This window comes from Balaenoptera physalus, assembly GCF_965194825.1.
Source record: "Balaenoptera physalus genome assembly, chromosome: 7".
NCBI classification, from domain to species: Eukaryota; Metazoa; Chordata; class Mammalia; order Artiodactyla; family Balaenopteridae; genus Balaenoptera; species Balaenoptera physalus.
This window is the reverse complement of record NC_138886.1, coordinates 27,914,016-27,941,627: the sequence shown is the minus strand read 5'-3', so window position 1 is coordinate 27,941,627 and position 27,612 is coordinate 27,914,016. Positions and strand designations below refer to the sequence as shown.

Below are 27,612 nucleotides of genomic sequence, written 5' to 3'. Positions count from 1 at the left end.
AGAAGTGAATGCAGAGGCAGGCCAGAGAACTGAGGGTTCAGACTTGACTCAGGGATGTGAGTGGAAGAGACTGACAGCAAAGGGGAACACGGAAGGGGAAAAGAAGAGATGCGTGAGAAACTTGGAAAGAATGTGGCCTTGAAAACACACTTTAAAAGAGTATCAGTGAAATACAGATTCAACTACCCTGTATTGTGCACTAGGCAGCTCTTAATCCTCATAACACCCCTAAGTGGTAGGAACTTCGATTCCCGTTGGAGGTGATGAAATGGAGATTTAGAGCTGTTGACTTGCCAAGGTCATACAGCTAGACATTTACATAGCTTACAAGAATACTTTGTAGAGATCTGGCCAGTTTCCAAAGCACTGTTATATGCTTTATCTAATTTAATCCTCACAATTACTCTGTGAAGAACACAGAAAGTGGTTTTTATTTTGCAGCTTAGGGACTCCAGGACGTTCTCGGTCCATTTTTTTTTTTCATTTTTGTTTCCTGATTTTCTTACACATAATGCTAATGAAGAAGGGATGGGAGTGAGGGGATTCACCAGACCTGATTTTAACTGTGTGAGAGTTTGGCCCCATGATAGGCATATAGTAGACCTTTTAATGCAACTAATATTGTTATTATTATAACGATTGGGTTTGTTCAAGAGGAAAGCAGTATTACAAAAGTAGTTTACTGGAATGAGGAGTACAGACCCAGATATGGAGGGGGAAATTGAAGACTTTGTGTCAGCAACAAGGGAAGGAATTCTAAATAGTGCTGCAGAGCAAGGACTCTGGAGCCAGACAAGCCAAGTCCACTTGCCAGCCCTGCTACTCATAAGAATGGTGACGTTGGGCAAATTACCTAACATCCCCTTGCTTCCGCTTCCTCTTTTTTCAAGATTGAGAGAAATAATACTTTATTTGGGTAATGGTATGAGGATTAAATGAGATACAGTAAGTAAATAAGCCCAATACTCAGGAGAAAACAAATATTCAATAACTATAGCTATTATTAGGTCTGGTTATGGATGGAAGATTCGAATGAGATGGAAGTTAAAGCAATAGCAGGTTTGAGTGGTACTAAAGCGAGGAGAGGTACTAAAGCTCCAATAACCTACCTTAACTGCTTTGAGTGTTTATCAGTTTATAGGCTGCATATCAACTTTAATTTTAAAAAATGATACTCTCTCTTCCTCAGGCCCACAGTCTTTACACACTGAGTACAATTAATTTGCCTTCTGATGATGCTGCATTCATGACTGATGATTCTAAGTTGCGTATTTTTAAATTCCCGTATTTCCCACAAATGTATTTGGTAATTCTGAATCTAGCAAATGAATATAAAACAAGTCATCACAGCTCTTTACCTTAAATGTTCATGAAGCGAAAGAAGTCAAGGGAAAATGCCAACGAACTTTGATTGTCTCATTATGAGAAGCTTTGGCACAGCTTATGAAGGTGACAGATGTTCTGCTTCCTAGAACCTTTTTGTTCCACCCCAGAAATCTATATTTTCCTTTAGTATATTGATTTCTTGTTATAGAGCAGGAATGGCTATTAAATATCTCTATTTGGGAGCTGGGGGTGCCAGAATGTGAGAGGGAAAAAAATGCATCACTGCTAAAAGGAGAGTTGATGGGATGGGTGGAGAAGGACTCAAGAGATGGTAGTTTGTATCTGGGAAATTATTTACAATTTGAATGAAGGACAGAGAGACTTGTCAGAGGAAGAAAAGGGGGAGCAAATGAAAAAAGCATCCAATCGCAGGTAAGCCTTTTGATGGATGAGGAAGATACTTTAATAGATGAGAAAGCACTTTCCCCAGTGGCCAGCTGACTCACCTCATCTCTCTTTTTGGCTTGTAGCACAGTGGAAAGATTCAGTGTAACAAATTATGGAATATATATAAGATAGTGAACCAGCTGATGCTACTGATTTCTCTTTTGGGGTGATGTTAGATATTCACTACCAAAATATAGCTGGAAATTGAGATGACTGATTATAAACAATGCCCCCAAAACGGTTTCTCCGCAATAGAAATAACATTTCTGTAGTGTATTTATTTCAAAACATGCTCACCTGCAATGTCTCATTTTATCTTACAAATAACCCTGTGAGTTAAGTGCCATTATCTTCATTTTATACTTGAGAAAACTGAGGTTTAGAGAAGGTAATTAATAGCAGTATCCACACCCGGGTCTGTCTTACCATACTACCTTTCTTTGACCCCTCCAATAAGTGTCAGTCTACGGCTACAGTTGCCACCAGGGCTTTGTGTGGGGCGGGGTGGGGGGAAGGCATTCCCTAGGTCTCAATAATGTTTTTCCCTGCAGGTCCATTCCATGGCCCTCGACAATTCTCAAAGGCCTTAAGAGCCCACTTGAGGTTGCTTTGGGGGACCTGCAATAAGGGCGGGTGCTAGGAGTGGGACAAGAGTAGTGCAGTCCTACCAGCAGCTAAGCTAAGCTACAGCTTTCCTGGGCTTTGGAGGACCCTGTGTCCTTGGTACCCCCCTGTTCCTCTGCAGCTCACACCTCCTACAGCACCCTCTCACATGTTCCCCTAGAGCCCCTGCGCTGCCCTCCACCCATCCTAAGCATCCCATCCCTCAAAAGGCTCTCTTACTTCTACCGCCTTTGGGACATTTCAGCAGTGTTTGGAGACCACTCACTTATTGCAAATTACCATCTCCTTGAGAGAATTTCCAACATGGGGAACAAACAGCCTGGGGATAGGGGGTCTTTCTTAACCATACCAATACATGCTCCTTCATCCGTGGGCAGAAAGCCTCCAAACTTGAAGCTACTTCTCCACTTTCTTGTCTGATAACTTCCTGGTCTGAGGGAACCTCTTCCATCACCAGTGGTCGATGAGCTTAGAACTGTGCTCACACGCAGAGGAGAGGGAGCAGTCTTGTCTCAGTTTGGCAGTGCAACGTAAAGCCAATTACAGCTAGACAGACTTTGATAGTTCCTTGAATTCCCAAGGGTACCTTATATTTCTTCATTAGCTCAGGCTCTAAATACCAGCTTCTTCAGAATTATTCTGTTTGAGTACTCTTTTGTTCTATACATTGTGTTCCCAAATGTTTAACTCAAATTAATATCCACACAAAGTTTAGCAAGGTGTTCCTATATGTAGCAAACTTTGCTGAACCTTTGGGGAAAGGGAGGGTTATGTTACAACACCCAATCAATTTTAAATTCAGTATCAGTCATCCCTATTCTTTTTTTCTTTTTTTTACATAGTGTATGATTCTCTTTATATAACATTCTTGAAATGACAAAATTACAGACACAGAGTACAGATTAGCAGCTGCCAGGGACTAAAGAGAGGCTAGGGCTGTCAATAAAGTGAGTCATCCCTATTCTTTATAACGTCGTTGACCACATCCACATTTTAGAATTCAGCCTTCTGCCAGGATCCTAAATCCTCCTCTCTCTTCCCTTTCCATACTAATCTCTCCTCGTCAATCCTTGCCTCAGATTGCCTGAGACTCCAAATTCTTCTTGTTCCATTACACAGACAAATCCATTAAGTTCTTTCCGGAGTCCACTACTTAAAAAAAAAAAAAAAAAAAAAAACCTGGCTAAACCCTTAAAGACCACCACTTCAGCCTCATAAATACCTTGCTGAAGATGTGAAATTATCCTTTTTAAGGACTTCATTAAACTATTTGTCCAAAGATTAAAATCGTCCTTGCTCTCTGTTTGCATGGGGGTGGGAAACAGGGAGAGGATGGTTACTAAACATACATTATCTCAATAAATTCTCACAGCAATGCTGCAAGGTAGGTCTGATTCTCCTCACTTTACAACTGGGAAAACTGAGGCTCAGAGAAGTTAAGGAATATACTGAAGATGATCTAGCTGAGAAGGGATGAGCAGAGTCAAAACTCTGTGGATCTGGCTCAGAATCCCTTGCTGTTATCACTACATCACATTGCCTCATATATTGTGCTTGGCCTTGGAAATGTAAAGTGTCCCAAGGTGGTGGCAGAGGTCAGAGGAGCCAAATGCAGCTCCTCCATGGGCACTTCTTCTTGGATAACCCCCAGCTCCTGGCTGTCATCTTACGGTAAGTGTCCATGTCTTCATAGATGGTGCCCAGATCTAAACTCAGCCTCCCAGGTGGCCTCTGACCATCACATAGGAGAGCAGGACCCTTCACTTCATTCTTTACCCTGTATTTCTAGTCACGCAACCTGAGGTCCCTTTGAGCTCACATTCATTGCTAATTCATCCTGAGTTTTCAGCCAAGGGAAACCCCTAGAACAAAGGTCCTCCTTGAGCTCTGGAATCAGTCCCAGGGTGAATACTTGCTTCACCACTTCCTGTGAGAACTTGGACAACTCACCTCTCTTTTATAGGCCCCAGTTTCCTTGGCTGCTCAAAAAGAGCCAATAATATTATTTAGGTCCTATTTCTGAAGAGGAGACAGTGGAACGTACACAGCAGAGTCCGGAAGAAATTCCATCCTGCCGAATGAGAGACTCCCTCTTGTGAGACCACCGGAATCACAACTAACTGCTGAACAATCATCAACAGGAAGACACTGGAACTCACCAAAAAACATACCCCACATCCAAAGACAAAAGAGAAGCTGCAATGAGACAGTAGGAGGTGCACAATCACAATAAAATCAAATCCCATAAACACTGAGTGGGTGACTCATAAACTGGAGAAAAATTATACCACAGAAGTCCACCCATTGGAGTGAAGGTTCTGAGCCCCACATCAGGCTTCCAAACCTGGGGTTCCAGCAACAGGATGAGGAATTCCCAGAGAATCAGACTTTGAAGGCTAGGAGGATTTGATTGCAGGACTTCAACAGGACTGGGGGAAACAGAGACTCCACTCTTGGAGGGCACACACAAAGTAGTGTGCACATCAGGACCCAGGGGAAGGAGAAGTGACCCCATAGGAGACTGAACCAGATCTATCTGCTAGTGTTGGAGGGTCTTCTGCAGAGGCAAGGTGGCTGTGGCTCACCATGGGGACAGGGACACTGGCAGAAGAAGTTCTGGGAAGTACTCCTTGGTGTGAGCCTTCCAAGAGTCTGCCATTAGCCCCACCAAAGAGCCAGGTAGACTCCAGTGCTCAGTCACCTGAGGCCAAACAACCAAAAGAGAGGGAACCCAACCCCATCCATCAGCAGACAAGCGGATTAAAGTTTTACTGAGCTCTGCCCACCAGAGGAACACGCAGCTCTACCCACCACCAGTCCCTCCCAACAGGAAGCTTACACAAGCCTCTTAGATAGCCTCATCCACCAGAAGGCAGACAGCAGAAGCAAGAAGAACAACAATTCTGCAGCCTGTGGAACGAAAACCACATTCACAGAAAGATAGACAAAATGAAAAGGCAGAGGACTATGTACCAAATGAAGGAACAAGATAAAACCCAAGACAAACAACTAAATGAAGTGGAGATAGGCAACCTTCCAGAAAAAGAATTCAGAATACTGATAGTAAAGATGATCCAGGACCTTGGGAAAAGAATGGAGGCAAAGATTGAGAAGATGCAAGAAATGTTTACCAAAGACCTAGAAGAATTAAAGAAAAAAGAAACAGAGATGAACAATACAATAATTGAAATGAAAAATACACTAGAAGGAAACAATAGCAGAATAACTGAGGCAGAAGAACGGACAAGTGACCTGGAAGACAGAATGGTGGAATTCACTGCTGCAGAACAGAATAAAGAAAAAAGAATGACAAGAAATAAAGACAGCCTAAGAGACCTCTGGGACAACATTAAATGTGACAACATTTGCATTATGGGGGTCCCAGAAGGAGAAGGGAGAGAGAAAGGACCCGAGAAACTATTTGAAGAGATTATAATCAAAAACTTCCCTAACATGGGAAAGGAAAGAGCCACCCAAGTCCAGTAAGCACAGAGAGTCCCATGCAGGATAAACCCAAGGAGAAACACGCTGAGACACACAGTCATCAAATTGACAAAAATTAAGACAAAGAAAGATTATTGAAAGCAACAAGGGAAAAATGACAAATAACATACAAGGGAACTCCCATAAGGTTAACAGCTGATTTCTCAGCAGAAACTCTACAAGCCAGAAGGGAGTGGCATGATATATTTAAACTGATGAAAGGGAAGAAGGTACAACCAAGATTACTCTACCCGGCAAGGATCTCATTCAGATTCGATGGAGAAATCAAAAGCTTTACAGACAAGCAAAAGCTAAGAGAATTCAGCACCACCAAACCAGCTCGACAACAAATGCTAAAGGAACTTCTCTAAGTGGGAAACACAAGAGAAGAAAAGGACCTACAAAAACAAACCCATAACAATTAAGAAAATGGTAATAGGAACATACATATTGATAATTACCTTAAACGTGAATGGATTAAATGCTCCAATCAAAAGACACAGGTTTGCTGAATGGATACAAAAACAAGACCCGTATATATGAGGTCTACAAGAGACCCACTTCAGGCCTAGGGACACATACAGACTGAAAGTGAGGGGATGGAAAAACATATTCCATGCAAATGAAAATCAAAAGAAAGCTGGACGGGCTTCCCTGGTGGCATAGTGGTTAAGAATCCGCCTGCCAATGCAGGAGACACGGGTTCGAGCCCTGGTCTGGGAAGATCTCACATGCCACGGAGCAACTAAGTGTGTGCGCCACAACTACTGAGCCTGCGCTCTAGAGCCCGTGAGCCAAAACTACTGAGCCCACGAACCACAACTACTGAAGCCTGTGTGCCTAAAGCCTGTGCTCCGCAACAAGAGAAGCCACCACAATGAGGAGCCCACGCACCGCAACAAAGACCCAACGCAGCCAAAAATAAATAATTAAATAAATAAAATAAATTATACAAAAGAAAGCTGGAGTAGCAATACTGATATCAGATAAAATAGACTTTAAAATAAAGAATGTTACAAGAGATAAGGAAGGACACTAAAAAATGATCAAGGGATCAATCCAAGAAGAAGATATAACAATTATAAATATATATGCACCCAACATAGGAGCACCTCAATACATAGGGCAACTGCTAACAGCCATAAAAGAGGAAATCGACAGTAACACAATACTAGTGTCATTATTATATAATAATAATAACACCTCACACCAATGGACAGATCATCCAGACAGAAAATTAATAAGGAAACACGAACGTTAAATGACACAATAGACCAGATAGATTTAATTGATATTTATAGGACATTCCATCCCAAAACAGCAGATTACACTTTCTTCTCAAGTGCAAACGGAACATTTTCCAGGATAGATCACATCTTGGGTCACAAATCAAGCCTCAGTAAATTTAAGAAAATTGAAATCATATCAAGCATGTTTTCCGACCACGCTATGAGATTAGAAATCAATTACAGGGAAAAAAACGTAAAAAACACAAACACATGGAGGCTAAACAATACGTTACTAAATAACCAAGAGATCACTGAAGAAATCAGAGAGGAAATCAAAAAATACCTAGAGACAAATGACAACGAAAACACGATGATCCAAAACTTATGGGATGCAGCAAAAGCAGTTCTAAGAGGGAAGCTTACAGCAATACAATCCTACCTCAAGAAACAAGAAAAATCTCAAATAAACAATCTAATCTTACACCTAAAGGAACTAGAGAAAGAAAAAACAAAACCCAAAGTTAGTAGAAGGAACGAAATCATAAAGATCAGAGCAGAAATAAATGAAGTAGAAACAAAGAAAACAATAGCAAAGATCAATAAAACTAGAAGTTGGTTCTTTAAACAAAATTGATAAACCTCATCAAGAAGAAGAGGGAGAGGACTCAAATCAGTAAAATTAGATATGAAAAAGGAGAAGTTACAACGGACACCGCAGAAATACAAAGCATCATAAGAGACTCCTACAAACAACTCTATGCCAATAAAATGGATAAGCTGGAAGAAATGGACAAATTCTTAGAAAGGTATAACCTTCCAAGACTGAACCAGGAAGAAATAGAAAATATGAACAGACCAATCACAAGTAATGAAATTGAAACTGTCATTAAAAATCTTCCAACAAACAAAAGTCCAGGACCAGATGGCTTCACAGGTGAATTCTATCAAACATTTAGAGAAGAGCTAACACCCATCCTTCTCAAACTCTTCCAAAAAATGGCAGAGGAAGGAACACTCCCAAACTCATTCTACGAGGCCACCATCACCCTGATACCAAAACCAGACAGAGATACTACAAAAAAAGAAAATTACAGACCAATATCACTGATGAATATAGATGCAAAAATCCTCAACAAAATTCTAGCAAACAGAATCCAACAACACAGTAAAAGGATCATATACCACGTTCAAGTGGGATCTATCCCAGGAATGCAAGGATTCTTCAATATACGCAAATCAATCAATGTGATAGAGCATATTAACAAATTGAAGGGTAAAAACCATATGATCATCTCAATAGATGCAGAAAAAGCTTTTGACAAAATTCAACACCCATTTATGATAAAAACTCTCTAGAAAGTGGGCAGAGAGGGAACCTACCTCAACATAATAAAGGCCATATATGACAAACCCACAGCAAACATCATTCTCATTGGTGAAAAACTGAAAGCATTTCCTTTAAGGTCAGGAACAAGACAAAGATGTCCACTCTCACCACAATTATTCAAAATAGTTTTGGAAGTCCTAGCCATGGCAATCAGAGAAGAAAAAGAAATAAAAGGAATACAAACTGGAAAAGAAAAAGTAAAACTGTCCCTGTTTGCAGGATGACATGATATTATACATAGAGAATCCTGAAGATGCCACCAGAAAACTACTAGAGCTAATCAATGAATTTGGTAAAGTTGCAGGATACAAAATTAATGCACAGAAATCTGTTGCATTCCTAAACACTAACAATGAAAGATCAGAAAAAGAAATTAAGGAAACAATCCCATTCACCATTGTAACAAAAAGAATAAAATACCTAGGAATAAACCTACCTAAGGAGGTAAAAGACCTGTACTCAGAAAACTATCAGACACTGATGGAAGAAATCAAAGATGACACAAACAGATGGAGAGATACACCATGTTCTTGGATTGGAAGAATTAATATTGTGAAAATGATTCTACTACCCAAAGCAATCTACAGATTCAATGCAATCCCTATCAAATTACCAATGGCATTTTTTACAGAACTAGAACAAAAAATCTTAAAATTTGTATGGAGACACAAAAGACCCCGAATAGCCAAAGCAGTCTTGAGGGAAAAAAACGGAGCTGGAGGAATCAGACTCCCTGACTTCAGATTATACTACAAAGCTACAGGAATCAAGACAATATGGTACTGGCACAAAAACAGAAATATAGATCAATGGAACAGAATAGAAAGCCCAGAGAGAAACCCACACACCTACGGTCAACTAATCTATGACAAAGGAGGCAAGGATATACAATGGAGAAAAGACAGTCTCTTCAATAAGTGGTGCTGGGAAAACTGGACAGCTACATGTAAAAGAATGAAATTAGAACACTCCCTAACACCATACACAGAAATAAACTCAAGATGGATTAAAGGCCTAAATGTAAGACTGGACAGTACAAGACTCTTAGAGGAAAACATAGGAAGAACACTCTTTGACATAAATCACAGCAAGATCTTTTTTGACCCACCTCATAGAGTAATGGAAATAGAAACAAAAATAAACAAATGGGACCTAATGAAACTTGCAAGCTTTTGTACAGCAAAGGAAACTCTAAACAAAATGAAAAGACAACCCTCAGAATGGGAGAAAATATTTGCAAATGAATCAAAGGACAAAGGATTAATCTCCAAAATATATAAACAGCTCATGCAGCTCAATATTAAAAAAAAAACAAGCCAATCAAAAAATGGGCAGAAGACCTAAATAGACATCTCTCCAAAGAAGACATACAGATGGTCAAGAGGCACATGAAAAGCTGCTCAACGTCACTAATTATTAGAGAAATGTAAATCAAAACTACAATGAGGTATCACCTCACACCAGTTAGAATGGGTATCATCAGAAAATCTACAAACAACAAATGCTGGAGAGGGTGTGGAGAAAAGGGAACCCTCTTGCACTGTTGGCGGGAATGTAAATTGATACAATCACTATGGAGAACAGTATGGAGGTTCCTTAAAAAACTGAAAATAGAATTAGCATATGACCCAGCAATCCCACTACCGGGCATATACCCAGAGAAAACCATAATTCAAAAAGACACATGCACCCCAATGTTCATTGCAGCACTGTTTACAATAGCCAGGTCATGGAAGCAACCTAAATGCCCACGGACAGACAAATGCATAAAGAAGATGTGGTACATATATACAATGGAATATTACTCAGCCATAAAAGGAACGAAATTGGGACATTTGTAGAGATGTGGATGGACCTAGAGACTGTCATACAGAGTGAAGTAAGTCAGAAAGAGAAAAATAAGTATCGTATATTAATGCATATATGTGGAATCTAGAAAAAATGGTACAGATGAACTGGTTTGCAAGGCAGAAATAGAGACACAGATGTAGAGAACAAACGTACGGACACCAAGGGGGGAAAGTGGGGTGGGGGGTGGGATGAATTGGGAGACTGGGATTCACATATATACACTAATATGTATAAAATAGATAACTAATAAGAACCTGCTGTATAAAAAAAAATCCAATACAAGGACACATGAATATTACCATTATATGGAACCTTATTTTATATTTTGTCTTCAGAATAAAATCTTATTAATTTGAAAAAAATAATATTATTTACCTTATAAGGCTGTTAAAAGAATTAAATGAATTCATGCATGCAAGGTGCTAACGCAGTACCTGGAACATTGTAAAGTCCAATAAATATCATCTGTAATGATAATAATTATAATTATAAATGCCCATCCTCTGCCCACCTCCAGACAAATCTGTTCTCTCCACTTCTGCACGCTCCCACCTCCATGATCGCCTGAGTACATACACACACACACACACACACACACACATACACACACACACCAACCATTATTGGAAGGCACTCTCCTAAAACAGAAGGCCTGGTCTTAGAAACCCTAGATTTCGTTTTATCACATGCTAGTTGTGTGAACTTGGGCCAGATGTTCGACCTCTCTTAGCCCCAGTTTCTTCCTTTGCAAAATGGGAACCATTATTTTGTACTCAACTCACAGCATTTTCATAGGGATTACATAAGGTAGAAATGTAAAGAAGCTCTGTATTTATTGCTACTTTATTTCCATCCTCCACATAAAGTATGTCAGCAAATTTTTTAACTAAGTGCTGGACTTTATACTAATCTCTGTTAAAATGTATAGACTCATTTAGGATTTATCAGATTAACATTGTTCTAAATGGTTTCTCTATGTTCAGCCTTCACATTTTTTCCTCATGTGATATATTTATCTGCTCATGAGTTTAAAAAATCTATTCATATTAAAATGAAAGCATAAGACCCCTATCCCTGCTAGTCACGAATTTTCTTTTACTCATTAAGAGAATAAACCGGCTGCATTATACACAATGCTGGAGGCAATGGCAGAGTCAAAGAAATATAATTTGGGGTAGGTGCCCTCATGTCTATTAGTACATTGGGAAAATGACCTAATATACTTAACCTTAAATGTAATGTGTTAAGACAGTTACACAACCTTTCAAGGAAACCTAGAAAACCTCGAAATGTCCAGTCACGGAACAACGTTGTAACTCTGATGGTAATTCTCTTTAACAGCATTCCCTGCTAGCCCTGTCTGAAATGGAGGAGACATAACATTATGAAATTGAAAATCTTAGGATTCGTCACCTAAACTTAATTTTTTTATTTTATTTTTTTTATAAATTTATTTATTTATTTTTGGCTGTGTTGAGTCTTTGTTGCTGCGCGCGGGCTTTCTCTAGTTGCAGCGAGCGGGGACTACTCTTTGTTGCGGTGCACGGGCTTCACATTGCGGTGACTTCTCTTGTTGTGGAGCATGGACTCTAGGCGCGTGGGCTTCAGTAGTTGTGGCATGTGAGCTCAGTAATTGTGGCTCATGTGCTCAGTAGTTGTGGCTCACAGGCTCTAGAGTGCAGGCTCAGCAGATGTGGCGCACGGGCTTAGTTGCTCCGCGGCATGTGGGATCTTCCCGGACCAGGACTCGAACCCATGTCCCCTGCATTGGCAGGCGGATTCTTAACCACTGTGCCACCAGGGAAGCCCCGTCACCTAAACTTTAATGTTGAAGGGCCTGGGGGATCATCCGTACTAACCCCTACATCTTACACGTGAAGATACCCATCCTGAAGAGAGAACCGGGCTTATCCTAAATTACTCCGGTCGATGGTTGGGTTTGTTGGTTGATGGTTGGGTGTGTTGCCGTACTGCAGGAACCAGAGGAAGGAAGATGGGAACAGGCCACAGGAAGAAGAGGGATGTTTTTCGCACGCATCTGGTTCTTATTCCGTATCTTAGATCGTGTTCCCTGCCCCTAAATCGGTGGCATGTCAGGAGAGGGAGGACCCTGAAGCAGAAGAGATAACAAGGACTCCGGAAAACCGTCGTTGGGATTGTGTGATTGGGAACCGAAAACCTCGCCAGATGATTGAAAGCGTTTCTGCGACTGCGGCGGCTGAAGGCGAGGAAGTCTTTCCCTCCCCCAGCGCCGCTCACGCCCCGCCCGGTGGCCGGCAGTAACCCCGAGGCGCGCGGCAGCCTCGGCTATCTTCAACGTAGCCATTTGAAGAGTGAAGAAAAAACCAAAAAAAAAACCCGAGAATGTGCTCCTTTTCACTTCAAACCTGTCGTTAGGTCCGGGCCCCTCCCTGGCAGAAATGGGCACATTAACTCTGTGCCCACGTGGCTTTTCCGCGGGCGTGTGCTCCATTCGGAAGCCCGGGGCTCCTTTCCTAACCGCGTTTTGTGGAAAACGATGTGCGGAGAGGCCGGAGCTGAATCGCGGCCAGCTGTGGAAGAAGGCGGAACGTGAAGACAACAGATAGAAGGGGGATGAGAAGTTATGCGGTGTCCGAGGCAAAGGGATGCGCGAGAGTGACGGCACAGGGGGCCTCGGTCGCCCCGCCGGCCTGAGATTGTGCCCAGCCCCGACACACCTCGAAATTAGGGCACATCCACAAAGCCCACACCCTTCATTTCAGAGGGGAACGGAAACCACCAAAAAATAAACGTTCTGGCCGCCCAGCGGCGGCTGGGAGAGAGCTGCGCGCAGGCGCACTGGGCTCCGCGTCTGCCCTCGAGTTACCCCGCGCGGCTCGCCGGCCGAACTAGGTGAAAGGTAACTAGCAGGCGCTGATCCTGGCGGCGGCCCAGACGCGCGTGCGCGGGCTCCGGCGGCTGGTTCCCTCCTTCGCAAGTTTCTCCAAGTCTGCATTTCATCGAGCTGCGGATGTGGCAGGGGGCAGGGCAGGAGGCGATGGGGCGGCGGGGGCGTCGAGCAGACTTGGAAAATGCTTGTCACTCAGTCCTCCATGGGGAAATGAGGTCCAGGAATGGTGCGGGGGAGAGAACCACCGCCTGAGCGCCATTTATGTACCCGACACGGTGCTGGGCATGCCACGGCGTTATTTTCAATCTTGCATTAGAACAGACAAGGTGGCCTCCCATTTACAAAAGAGGAAACTGAGCCACAGCGAGTTCATGTATTATAATTTGCTCAAGGTCATCCAATCAATAGAGGGCAGTTTCTACAAATGGTCCCTGGTTTGAGGTGGGGTTTTTTTGGCTGTAGTGCTAATAACCCACATGTGTAGAGCATTTTACAAGGCACCCTCCTGGTTCCATCCTTACCTGAAACCTGTGGAACTAGTATTACTATTTCCCTTTTGCAGATGGGGAAACTGAGACTCAAGAAAGTTGTGCTGTGACCACAGAGAGACCAGCAGAGTTGAGATCTCGTGCTCCATTTTAGAGGGATAAAAAGCTCAAAGCTCAAGGTCAGGTTCCCTCATCCCCTGTCCCACAGACCTATGTGAGAGCTTCAAACTCTATGGGATGAGTGGCCCAGGCATGAGGAAGAGAAAGATGTTCTCATCATTGGAAGTTTGCATTGACTGCAGGTTTCCATTACAGAAATACAAAGTGACCACCCCTTCTAGGAGATAGTTGTCTTGTTAGCTCATTGAGGGCAAGGACAGAGTGCACTGCTCATGGTTTGTTAAGTATGGTGTTTACTGGGTGAGTTTATAACCGAATGAACACATTTTCAATCCCAGACTAGCCCGGAAGGAAGCTGCAATTGTGTCTGCCAGTAGGTGAAGTGACTTCTTTCCTGCGACTTTTCCCAGATGAGGACACTTCCATTCATAAAGCACACATACTGAGCACCCACACTGCGGTGGACACAGATGGAAAACAGGACGGGAGCTTCAAAGGGCAGGAATGCCTTGCTTTCCTGAAAATTCCATTCTGAGTCCTAGACATCGGGGAGTTGGCCCACCTCCATGCATGTGGAAGGCATAGCGTTTCCTGTGAGGCAAAAAGTGCATCTCCCAGGGAGGGGCAGGGGACCAAATACACCCCTCCTGTCCCTACCTGCCCCTCAGTGCCCCAGCTGTTCCTCAGAATCACAAAAAGAAAAGCAGTTCAGCTCTTCTCCTGAAGAGGTCTGGGAAACAGGCAACTACCGAAAGGGAAATGCAAGAGGAGCAGAAAAGGCTGCAGATCTGCCAGTCAGCCCCCTCCCACCCTCACCTCTTTCCAAGAACCCCCTTCCTTGAGTGTTCAGTCAGGGAATTGGAATGTCACTGCCTTGTGCTCCAAGACTGTGTTGCTGCTCAGGCTGATAAAGACAAAGGCTGTGATTGGACTGTCTTTTGCCCTAATGTAACCCTACCTCACAGCCTCTCTGAGGTGACTATGGGAGATCATGTGCTGCCCGATGTTGTCAAGATGCCTCCGAGCCGCCTGCTTGGTGGTGTTGGCAGGAAGAAAGCTGCTTGGGGACTGACATCATCATCTCATGTGCTGAGAACTTTGGCCACAGTGAGCCCTTTGCTAGAATAGACACTTTCGCTTGAATTCTCATATGATCCTCCACAGCCCTATGCAGTAAGTGGTGTAACCCTCATTTTGCAGAGGATAAAACCAAGACTCTTGAGACAGTAAGTGGTTTCCCCACATCACACAGTCAGTAAAAGGCATGGCTGAAACTCAACTCCTTTCACTGCTGTGTGCATTTGGACCTAACCACCCCACTCCCCACTGCCATCTCCGTGGGGCAGGTACATGGAGCTGGTTGGGAAAACTGCTGCTAAATTTCTCACTTTCTTCCCTAATTATCCCAGAGATAGTTCAATAAAAATGTAGAACAAATGAAAATCCATGCCTTATACACAGTTAATAATAAGTGACTTAGAGGAATGAATGAATAGATGAATGAAGGTGGAGGATGAGATGGGATGAAGTGCCTAGAATTGTACCTGCCACATGGTAGACAATAAATATTTACAAAATGAATTAATAAAGGAGGAAAAATAAAGTATAAGGAATGGAAGAATTTCAATGTGAGATGCAAATATTTTAGGAAAAAGATTTCCCAGCCTTAAGCACACAGATAAGGTTTATAGGCCCGTTGGAATCTGAAATTCTTCGTTTTGAATCATTGGTGAAAGGTTTACTGGCCCCAGAAGGTTAGCTAGCAGTAGGCATACAGAAAATGGATACAGTCAAGCCCTGGTCCACAACCCCCTTCCTATTGAATCGCCTCTCATGGTGCTTCTTGGGTGTGATTTGTGCAGCTGGCTTCTATCAATAGGAAAGCCCTTTCATTCCATTCAGTAAGGGATAGGACTCTTTATGAAGCACTACATAGGTTACAAAGTGCATGAGATATGGTCCTTGTTCCCAAGTGGGGAAAACATGAGATTTGGAGTCAAACGTCCCAGGTTTGAGTCCTCGCTTTTACTGGGGTGTGTATTTCAGCACATTATTTAACCTCAGCAATCCTTGGTTTTCCCATATGTAAAATGGGTGCAAAATTAGCTCACAGGGTAATTTTAAAGATAGCAAGAAAATGTAATAATATATATTTTAAAAGGAGGGATTGGTAAATGGCAAATGCTATTGGGCAAAGGGTATTAATTTTATTTTATTCAGAGAGAATACAGGGCATGTTGTCCCAGGCACCAAGCCTAACCCTCTCAAGGGAAGGGGAACCGAGAGCTATACACTTGAAACCTAAGAATGATTACTGGCTGGAGGGTTTCCAGGCAGCACAGAGCATAGAGGAGCAGAGTTGTCCTGCCCAGAAATAGTAGAGGAGCTAGGCAAGTGCCTCCTGTGTATTGTGCCTGAGACTTGGGCCTGCCTATCTCTTCCCTACTGAGCTATGGATATGTCACTTGGATCCAGGGGCTGTAGGAGGAAGGAGCCTCCCACAGCAGCTGAACCCATGAGAACTCTGCAGTCTCACGGTGCTCACTGTGCCACTGCCCTGGCTCAGGTCAGCCTGAATTCATGACAGCCAGCATTTATTGAGCCTTTACTGGATGCCAGACCCTGAAAATTCAGAGCAGGCCTGATACAAATATGGAGTTTATAAACATAGAAATGACCTGAACGTTTAAAAGGGGAGAATCCTAGCATACAGGGGAATGAGAAATTCCTGAGGAGGTGGCCTTTGGCAAAGATGTGAGGGATGGAGCCTATTTTGCCTGGGATAGGAAAAAACAAAATGGGTTTATACCTTTTGGCAAAAAAAAAACAATAAAACAAACTAAAGAAACCAAGGTAGACTCCTACTTTGGTCATACCAAATGCTTTCTTTGATTTATCTAGATTATTATTATCTAGAGGATTAGAAAGGAAGAAAACACTAGGAAATGCATCTTGGTCATCTTGGAAGTAGAGTAGCAGCTAAGGTTTTATGGCTCAGGTTTGACTTGTTTACCAGCTCTGTGGCCTTGGCTAGTCACCTCCCCTCTATGCCTGTTTCCTTGTCTATAAAATGAGCTTCTTTCTCCTTCCTGGAAGGTCAGAGCTCAAGAGGGCTGAGCTCATATATTTGCATTTAACCACACAGCCCTCTTAAAATTATAGGCCCAAGAAAGACTTCCAAACATCCTCTTAGACTTAGAAATGTCTGCTTTCCTCCTTCTTATCCACCGAAAAAGTTGTGCAAGTGTTGACCCCTTGGAAACCAAGCAACTCTGTTAATTAAGCATAACCCTATTCTGTCTAAAGACTGTAATTACCCTTCTGTGTCGATGTCTCGCCTTGAGACTTCCACTGCTCCCTTGAGACAGAGTAACCTGTCAGAGCCCAGCCTCCTTAGAATGAAGATGCAGAAGGGCTGGGATCTTAAAATCTGTTCACGGAGGACAAACTCTGATCCCCCTGGAAAGTTGCTGTAAATAATTAGTGTGAGCCCCATTTCTTTCCCTGGCCTCATGGCAATTCCAAGAGCAACAATACAGAGGAAAGCCAAGTCTCTAAGTCATTTCCTGAATAATCCAAAATGCTCAGGTGTCAAGGAATTTCCCCACACAGCATCCAAGTCTAACCTGTTCTGGTCTTTGTCCCATTTCACACTTGAATACACTGTAGTGGGTACACAGAAAATTTTCATTCCCAAAGTTGTTTTTTTTCCAGAGTTGATTGTCACTGTGAAAAAACTGTCAAGGCTATAAAAAAGAAACAAGAAGTTTTAATCCAAGCTAAACCCATCTCTGTGGCTTAATGTACCTTTGTGGGAACCAGTAGTCAATCATTTCGAGAGCTTAGAAGGGGAACTAGATGACTGGGGTCCAACCCTGTTTCTACCTCTAACACAACATGCAGCCTTAGCTAAGTCATTTCCTTTCTCTGAGCCTCAGTTTCTATACCTGTAAACTTAGAGTTTTGGATTAATCGATCTTTAGGTTTCTTTCTAATTTTCAGTCACCTCTGATATGTGTTTGGAGTTACGCTAACTGCTGCCAAAACAGGGAGCGTTTTGAAACTAGAAGCCAATATTTCAGAAACCTCAGAAAAAGAAAACCTGTAAAACAATGACATTTGGGGCAGAGGAGATGAAGAGGCATTTTTCCAAAGACAACACACAGATTGCCAAGAGATGCATGTAAAGGTACCCAATATCACTAATTATTAAGGAAATTCAAATCAAAACCACAATGAGATATCACCTCACACCTGTCAGAATGGCTGTTATCAAAAAGGCAAAAAATAACAAGTGTTGGTGAGTTTATGGAGAAAGGGGAACCCTCATACACTGTTAGTAGAAATGTAAATTGGTGCAGCCATTATGGAAAACAGTATGGAGATGCCTCAAAAAATTAAGAATACTACAAATTATTTTGTACAAATACAAAAAATTAAGAACTACCCACTTCTGGGTGTTTATCCAAAGAGTACAAAAACACTAATTTGAAAAGATATATTCACCCCTATGTTCATCACAGCCTTATTTACAAAAGCGAAGAAATGGAAACAACCTAAGTGCTCATCAACAGTTGAATGGATAAAGAAGATGTGATACATATCTACAAAAGAATACTGCTAAGTCATAAACAGAGATGAAATCTTGCCATTTTTGCAATATGGATGAAACTAGAGGGTATTATGCTTAGTGAAATAAGTCAGATGGAAAAAGACAAATACCATATGATTTCACCCATATGTGGAATATAAAAAACAAACATATCCAAAATAAATGAACAAACCACACCAAACAAAAACACACAGATACAAAGAACAGAGTAGTGGTTACCAGAGGGGAAGGTGTGCGGGGACCGGGAATGGGTAAAGGGAATCAACTGAATGGTGACAGATGGAAACTAAGTTTTTGGTGGTGAGCACATTGTAGTGTACACAGAAGTAGAAATAGAAGGTTGTACACATGAAACAAAATGTTATAAACTAACGTTACCTCAATATAAAATAAATTTTTTAAAAAAACACTGACATTTGTCAAAATACAAGCACAATCACCAATCACAATCCATTAACGAAGTCCAAATCAGGAAAATATGTACTTGAGAACAATGAAAGTATTACTTAGTTCTTTGCCAAAAGTTGAACTAAATTTAACTCGTTTTTTCTTTTGCTAAATTTATTTTATTTATTTTGCTGTGTGTTGAGTATATTTTTTAAAGGAAGCAAGCACATTTTATTAGAAGATAATACTGTGCCAACCTTTATTATTTAGGGGAAACGATGAATTTATTTGCTTACCTTCCTGCACATATATGTATATTAGATATGGAGTAAGGAATTTTAGAATCAATAGCTAGGAAGAACAATGAGTATATTTATAAATTAATTATTTTATGTGAATAAAACTAGGAAGTGGTTGAGTTGGTGTAGTGGACACTGTTGGTGCCCTGTTGGTGCCTAGCTATCCCCCGACTGCTGTGCATGTTCACTGCTAATGACTCACTACGGTTCCTGTCTCCAGAAACTGCCCTCTGCAGCACAGGAGCTGACTCTCCTAGGAGGTTATGTTCCCCTCACTCTCAGCCTGCCGCCCCAAAACTGATTGATGAGGGCTTAAAATATCCAGCACTTCACCTCAGGATGGGACCAACTCTGTGGTGCGATTTATGCTCCAGAGCTCCCCTTGGGTCAGGCCAAGGCTAGACTTTACCTGAAGTGACATCTTTACCTGACTGCTTGCTTGTCCCATCCTGCTTCCTCATTCCCTTACAGACAGGGTGGTGGGCATGCCCTCAATAAGTCCCTCACACCCAAAACCCTGTCTCAAGCTCTGCTTCTAGAACACTTGACTTAAGACAAGGATGTGATATTATTATGAGTGACCAGTAATGAAAACTGCATTAAAATTTTTTCATTCATTCATTTATCCCATCAGTATTTGTTGAATTACTTAGGATGGGTCAGACACCATTTCAGATACTGGAGATACTTATACGGGCAAGATAGACAAAGCCTCTGCAGTAAACAGCAACAAATTGCTGTTTATTTTATAGTGGAAAGACACATCATGATAAATGAAGCAAAATAATCATATTTTTAAATAAACAAGATATTTAGGATTATTATATTTTTTATTACTATATTTTATGTTTTTTTAAAAACTGTTTCTGGATCATGTGCTATGATCATTAAATAAACGTTTAAAATTTGAGTATGTATTTTTTCTGTATAAGCCTTTGACTCAATGATTCTTTTTTTTTTTTTTTCTTTTAATTTTATTTATTTGGCTGTGCCGGGTCTTAGTTGTAGCAGGTGGGCTCCTTAGTTGCAGCATGCATGTGGGATCTAGTTCCCTGACCAGGGATCGAAGCCGGGCTGCCTACATGGGAGCGTGGAGTCTTAACCACTGCACCACCAGAGAAGTCCTGAGAAGATGTTATTCTTTTTTTTTTTAATTTATTTATTTATATTAATTTTTGGCTGTGTTGGGTCTTTGTTTCTGTGCAAGGGCTTTCTCTAGACTCAATGATTCTATATCAAGGAATTCACTGTACAGATATGCCTGTACCTGTGCTTAAAGACACATAGACAAGGCTGTTTATGGTAGCATTGTTTGTAATAACAAAAGATAGTAAACAACTTAAATCCTCCATCAATAGAGGACTGATTAAACCAATTATGTTTCCATTCATTCTAGGGAATACTAGGCAGCCAACTGGGTAGCTGTATATTTACTAGTGTGGAATGATCTCCAAACTGTACTGCTAAGTTAAAAAAGTGAAATATAAAACAGTATTTGCAGTATTCTTCCATTTGTTAAGGAATGAATGTAATACACACACATATATATACCCACACATGACACCCCACTCCTACACCATAGAATCTCTGGAATGATACACAAGAAATTGTTAATAGTGTTGTTTATGTGAAGAGGAACTACGTGTCTGGATTTCTTTTCATTCCATATTTAATTTTGTAAATATGTACATGTATTATTTAATAAAGGTAGTTGATTTAAAAGGTACTACAGGGCTTCCCTGATGGAGCAGTGGTTAAGAATACGCCTGCCAATGCAGGGGACACGGGTTCGAGCCCTCGTCCAGGAAGATCCCACATGCCGCGGAGCAACTAACTAAGCCCGTGCACCACAACTACTGAGCCTGCACTCTAGAGCCCGCGAGCCACAACTACTGAGCCTGTGCTCTAGGGACCATGCTCTGCAACAAGAGAAGCCACCACAATGAGAAGCCTGCACACGGCAACCAAGAGTAGCCCCCGCTCGCCACAACTAGAGAAAGCTCACACACAGCAACAAAGACCCAATGCAGCCAAAAATAAAAAAATAAATAAATAAAATAAAAAATAAATAAATAAATAAAAGGTACTACATACTTAGTGTAGAAACGATATAATATACAGAAAAATAAAAATCACTTATAATCCCACCTCTAAATAAACCATTGTTAATATTTTGGTGTATTCCCTTTCAATCTTCTATTTGAAGACATAAAGTTTTTCATATAAATGGGATCATAATGTGCATGTATAGATTTGTATTCTGATTTTTTGACTCGGTGTTATAACTTATTTTCCCACATCTATAAATTTTACCCGAAAATATCATTTGTAATGGCTGTGCAGTTTTCCACTGTATAAACATACAATAATTTTTTAAATCAGTTCCCTGTTGATGGGCATTGAGATTGTTTCCTATATTTTGCTATAGTATACTGCTGCTAGACAGCTCTGAATATCTCTTTGTCCATGTCTCTAATTACTCCCATACAGTAGATTTCTAGATGTGGATTTACTGATTAAAGGAAATGGATATTTTTTAAAACTTATAATAATGAAATATTAAATTGTCCTCCCAAAGAGTGTATCCATTTACAGTCCCTTCAGCGGTATATATGAATATTAAGCAGCACTGAGGACAACAGTCCACTGGCATTCTTGGGTTTATCATTCTCAAATCTCCACTCCTTAGGAGCTTCCCAGATGGCTCATGACAGGTAGTTATGGGTAGTAGGTTGAGACAGGACTGGGAAACTGTCGGGACCGGCTGAGAAGCCCACTCAGCTCCCAGTAAGTAAGTCTAATTGAGGGCCCAGAGTCTGCTGTTAGTGGGGGAGCTCTGTACAGGGCCTTGCTGACTTCATCCTGCCGTGTGGCCACTCCTGATCACTGCTCCATCTCATCTGTCAGCCCTTCACTGGGCAGCAGCAGTCATTGGCACCCATCATCATCCCTGAAGTTTTGTACATTCAGGTAAGCTCATGGTTTGCTTTGTTTCAGTAATAATATTAGCATATAGTGTCAACTTTATTTCTGTGGCAGTATCTATTTTAAAAGTCTAATATTTATAGACCTTATTAAGGGTTTCATGGGGTTACTTCAACTCCTCGGTTATCCTTTAATGCATTTTCTGGAGGAAGTTATATTCTGCAGTGATATTTAATAATTTGGAATCTCCAAATTCTGGAGATATTCCTTATAGATGTCAAGGGGCTTCTGTTATTCCAAATGAAATGGAATTTCAATACTTGGTTGCTTTTGGTGGGCACAGAACCCATGACAGTAAGTGCTTCTAATGTTCCCATCCTATGTCTGTTTCACACCACATGATCTGGGTGTATTTGTGACCTTTATGAACAGGCTTCTAATTAGCCTGATAAATGCACAATCCTCCAATCTGAAGTTCCAGGTTCCAGTGCCAGTCTGGCCCTAACAAGCTGGGAGTCCTCAAGCAGCTCACTTCTCTGAGTTTCAAGTTCCTCACCTTTAAAGAGAAGTTTATTCTCAAATAGCAATTCCCTAGAAACTCGTTGGAGTCTTGAAAGGTAGTAATGAGTATTCACAAGCTAAAGTATTTCTAATATTTTATTAGAAACCTAATATTATATAGAAGCCTCTTTAGGTTTGACAAGATAACAAAGGGGCCCTTTTCTTTTTGGGGGCTGCAATAATGTACGAATCCTCACAACTCTATGAGATACGTACTATTGTTATCATTCATGTACAGATGAGGAAACTGAGGCACAGAGAGTTAAGAAATTTGGTCAACGTTGCTCAGCTAGTGAGTGGTGGAGGGAAGATTCAAACCCAAGTAATTTGGGTTCCAGAATCAATAGCCACACTGCCATAATTCTAATTGCCTCATAATAATTGGAAGCCATGATTAGCAGTAATGTCTTTAATGAAAATGAGAAAAATGAAATATTAGTAATTAATAATGAAATACAGTTCGGTATGCAAAAATTTTCCAGAACCTTGGGTCTTCAGAAAAGAGGCACTTGTTTTTTTTAATTGGGAAAGTTTTTTTTTTTTTTTTGGCTGCTCGGGTCTTAGTTGTGGCACACGGGATATTCGTTGTGGCGTGCAGGATATTTAGTTGCGGCATGCAGGACCTTTAGTTGCGGCATGTGAGGTCTAGTTCCCTGACCAGGGATTGAACCCAGGCCCCTTGCATTGGGAGCGCAGAGTCTTAGCCCCTGGACCACCAGGAAAGTCCCTAGGCACTTTCAAATGTTATGCAAAGAATGGAAATGTTTGACCAGCATTAGGTTAGATGATACCCAAGTACCCTTCTAGTTCTAATGTTCTGTGAGATTGAGGAGGAAATATGGATATTAAAGAAAAACAACTCTATGAAACATCACTCGGAGTGGAGCATTTATATTCTAAGAGGAATCAAAACACTATTTCTCTGTTAAATGGTGAAAAGAAGTTTAATTTTTAAAACTGATAATCAAATGAGAGTTGGTGGACTTGTCTATTAAGAAATATTAAAGTCAAAAGCAAAAGGGCCTTAGAAATGCAACTTCATGGTTGATTTTTAACACATTAATATTGTGCTGGAGACTAATTATACAGAGTTTTTACATAGTGCCTATCAAAACATCTGAATGCTATATAAATATTCTCTTCATTCCCCACGGCAAATCTGCAAGTTTAGTGACCAGGATAAATACAATCAACTTGGATTACTTAACAGTAAGAAAGAAAAAAATGAAAGCAAGGGAAGGGTCTGTCATATTTACCTCTTATCAGCCATTTCTACCATAGAGCTGGCACATGATAGAAGCTCAGTAAACATTTGTTCAATGGATAAAAAAATTCACCAAGGTGCTACTGGACTTTGGCAAATCTCTATTCAGCTGTCCTATATTCACAGTGTAAGTTTAATATAACGTAATGCCAACCAATGCAATTAATCTTAAATAGCCGTAAGTAGTAACGTAACGTAACGTAATTGCTGCTAAGGTCAGACAACTTTTTAAAAACTTTTGTGATCTTGGGAACTATAATCCTATCATTTATTCCAGATTTTATCTTCCCATCAGTTCCAATAACCCTTGTCCTGCTCAGAGTTTGCATTTTATTTTGCATATGTATAATGATTCAGATTCTTATGCTGACATTCTTGGTAAAACAGAGAGGGCTGGATTTGAGGTAAGTTGTGAATTAATGTTTTTTATTCAGAGGTAGGTGAATGACTTCTGGTAACCCTGACTGATTTTAACATTGAAAGCAACCCCACCCTCGGATTCATTGTGCAATGGGGAAGTGGTTTGCTGAACAGGCCTACATAAAAAAGGCAAGAACTGTATTGTATATTAAATGCTTGAGTCATATCCCTTGCTCCTTGCTCAAGAATTGTATCTTAAACAAATGATAGAATGCATGGGCCAGACACTGCTGGGGTTTCAGAGATGAATAAGATGCAGTTCCCGCAATCACATGACTGGGGCCCTGCATGAGGGGGTGCAAGGGTAAATTAAAAAGAAAAAACACTCACAAATAACTACAGTTCAAGGCAGAATGTGATCAGAGTACTCAGTTCTCACCAGAGGGAAAAATTATTCCTAGTTAGAGTATCAAAAGATTTCATGGGAGAAATGTCGTTAGAACTGGAATTCCCCACTTTCTATAGGCTTTTATTGAGCTCTGCTGTTCGCCAGACTCTGTGCTAGGCACTGGGGATACAGAGATAAAAGTGGCACATTTGTGCTCATGGAAAAGCTCTCAGCCCAGCTAGGGAAGAGAAACTTATAAAAAGAAAAATCTCAACCCACCCTGGCAAATACTCTTGTAGGAAAAAGAAGAAAAAGCCACTGGAGCATCGAGGATTAAGCAGCTAGTTCTGCCTGGGACCATGTGGATGTCACAAAAAGGGGTAAATAAGAGTTCTCAAGAGAACCGACATTTGACCCTCACAGTGAAGTGGGTGCTTTGCTTAAGGCCGTAAGTGCTTCTGTCCCCTTGATCCTGCAATAACCCCTCGAGGCACTACTACTTTTCCCACTTTATGGATGGAAAAACTACAGTTCAGAGTTTCAATTACTTGAAAGTTGACTAACGTTGTATAGCTAGTAAGCAAAGAAGCAATGAAAATTGAACTCTGGGTTCTGTTGGCTATCTCCAGTTGCCCAAAAGGAAAGGGAAGAAAGCTAAAGAAGAAAGGAATTTATTCTAATAGCTTGACGGCAAGCCAGGAAACAGGAGAGCCCAGCTCTTTTTGGGAAATAACACATAATACAGATTTTCCAGAGTGTAGACTGCCTGATAGTTCAGAATATAGCTGTATCATAATATATATAATCCTTCCTTGAGATTGGATGTTTGTTTGTTTCCAACATTCTGCCATTAAAAGGAGCTGATACCACAAACCCAGAAAAAGGGGACAGGATGTGATGGGGAAGAGGAGAGTGGCTATTTAGATGTAGTGATAAACAATACCTCCGTCTGAAGAGGTCAATGGACATTTAAAGTCATTGGACGTTATTCCAAGTGTAGTAGGAAAACAGAACATTTTAAAAATATAAATAAGAAACTTTATAATAACCCCTAGGGGCTTCCCTGGTGGCGCAGTGGTTGAGAATCTGCCTGCCAATGCAGGAGACACGGGTTCGAGCCCTGGTCTGGGAAGATCCCACATGCCGCGGAGCAACTAGGGCCGTGAGCCACAATTACTGAGCCTGCGCGTCTGGAGCCTGTGCTCCGCAACAAGAGAGGCCGCGATAGTGAGAGGCCCGCGCACCGCGATGGGGAGTGGCCCCCACTTGCCGCAACTGGAGAAAGCCCTCGCACAGAAACGAAGACCCAACATAGCCATGAATATAAAAATTAAAAAAAAAAAAAAAAAGCTGCTGTCAATACTATTTTAAAAAAAACCCTAAAACTTAAATAGGGACATAATCATTGACAGTATTTTATTGTATTTCCTTCCAGTTTTTTCCTATGTATATAAATAAGGTAAATAAATATATTTTAACGTTTTAACCTTTCAAACTTATGATCATACTACAAGAGGTTTGTACCTTATTTTTATAACACTTTAACATAATTTCAAATGTTTCCTACAGAAAAGTTGCAAGAATAGTACAAAGAACCCTCATATGCCCTTTACCCAGATTCATCAATCAGCTGATTCATCTGTTTTATCATTCTATGTATGTATGTGAATTTATATTTATGCATGTTATTTGGTATGAATCATTTGAGAGTAAGTTGGAGAAATCAGTGTGTACTCCCTAAGAATAAGGACATTGGTTCTCTTATATAACCACAGTACAACTATCAAAATCCAGAAATTTAACATTGCTACAATTCACAGTCCACAATCTTTATTCAAATTTCATCAGTTGTCCCATAAATGTCCTCTATAGATAGCTTTTTCTTGGTCTAAAATCAAATCTTAGTTGCATTTAATTCTCACAATTTTCAATCTCCTTTAATTTGGAACAGTTCCTCACTGTTTTTGTGTGTGTTTCTTGACCTTGATATTTTTGAAGAGTACAAGCCAGTTATTTTGTACAATGTCCTTTAATTTGGATTTGTCTGATCAGATTCAGGTTTTGCCATTTGGGCAGGAATTCTACCAAAGTAATGCTATATCCTTCTCAGTGCACCTCACCAGGAGACAAATAATATTGGTTTGTTAACTTTGATCACTTAGTAGACTTGGCTAGTTCTCTCCACCCTAACATGACTATTTTCCTTTAAAATTAATAAGCGATTTATGAGGAGATGATTTGAGACTATGTAAACATTCCATTCCTCATTAAACCCGCTAGTGAACCTCATTCATCCACTAGTTTTAGCATCCATTAATGGTTTTCTATCGCCATTATTCCTTCTATATTTGGCAGTTGGTATCCTACTGAAAGAACTCTCCTCCCTTCTCATTTTTTATTTACTCATTTATCATTTATTGATATAAGTATGGCCTCATAGATTTTAATTTTATTTAATGGGTTATAATCCATTACTATCATTATCTATTCTGATGCACAGATTGTCCCATATTTAGCCAGTGGGAACTCTTCAAGTTGGCTTCTGTGCCCTTTTGATATGTTCTTGCTGTTCTTTAAAAAATTCCTTTCTTTCTTGTACAAGATGATCCAGATTTATCTTGGGCTTTCCCCAACCTGTCCTGAAATCAGCTATTTTTCCAAGGAGTCTTAGTTCCTTTTACTGGAAAGTGGTATTTAGAAGCCAAGTTCTGAGTGCTAGGTGTGCTCATTTTTACTACTTGGTCATTTCTTCTAGGCCCTCTCAGCAGACAGAGCTAGAAATTATCTATCTATCTACATATAATTATTTCTATACCTATATAATTATAATTTTTCTATATCCATCTATCTATACATAACATATTTTAAATATATATACTAAAAAAACCATGAATCCAAACTAACACCTCCAGTTCCAGTCCAACACTTCAGAGAATACTCTCAAATTCCAGCTATTCACACTTGTAACTCCCTTCCTCAACAGTGAAAA

The 27,612-nt window shown here is 40.7% G+C and overlaps 1 long non-coding RNA gene across 1 annotated transcript; it reads right to left on the bottom strand.

The window, feature by feature from the left end:
- Positions 1-1,650: 1,650 nt before the first annotated feature.
- On the bottom strand, positions 1,651-13,271 carry LOC309665093. The gene is made up of 2 exons (XR_014266213.1): positions 12,163-13,271; positions 1,651-11,760 (listed from the first exon to the last, which is right to left on the bottom strand). It is a non-coding gene; the product is annotated as an uncharacterized lncRNA (long non-coding RNA).
- Between the last annotated feature and the right edge of the window lie 14,341 nt (positions 13,272-27,612).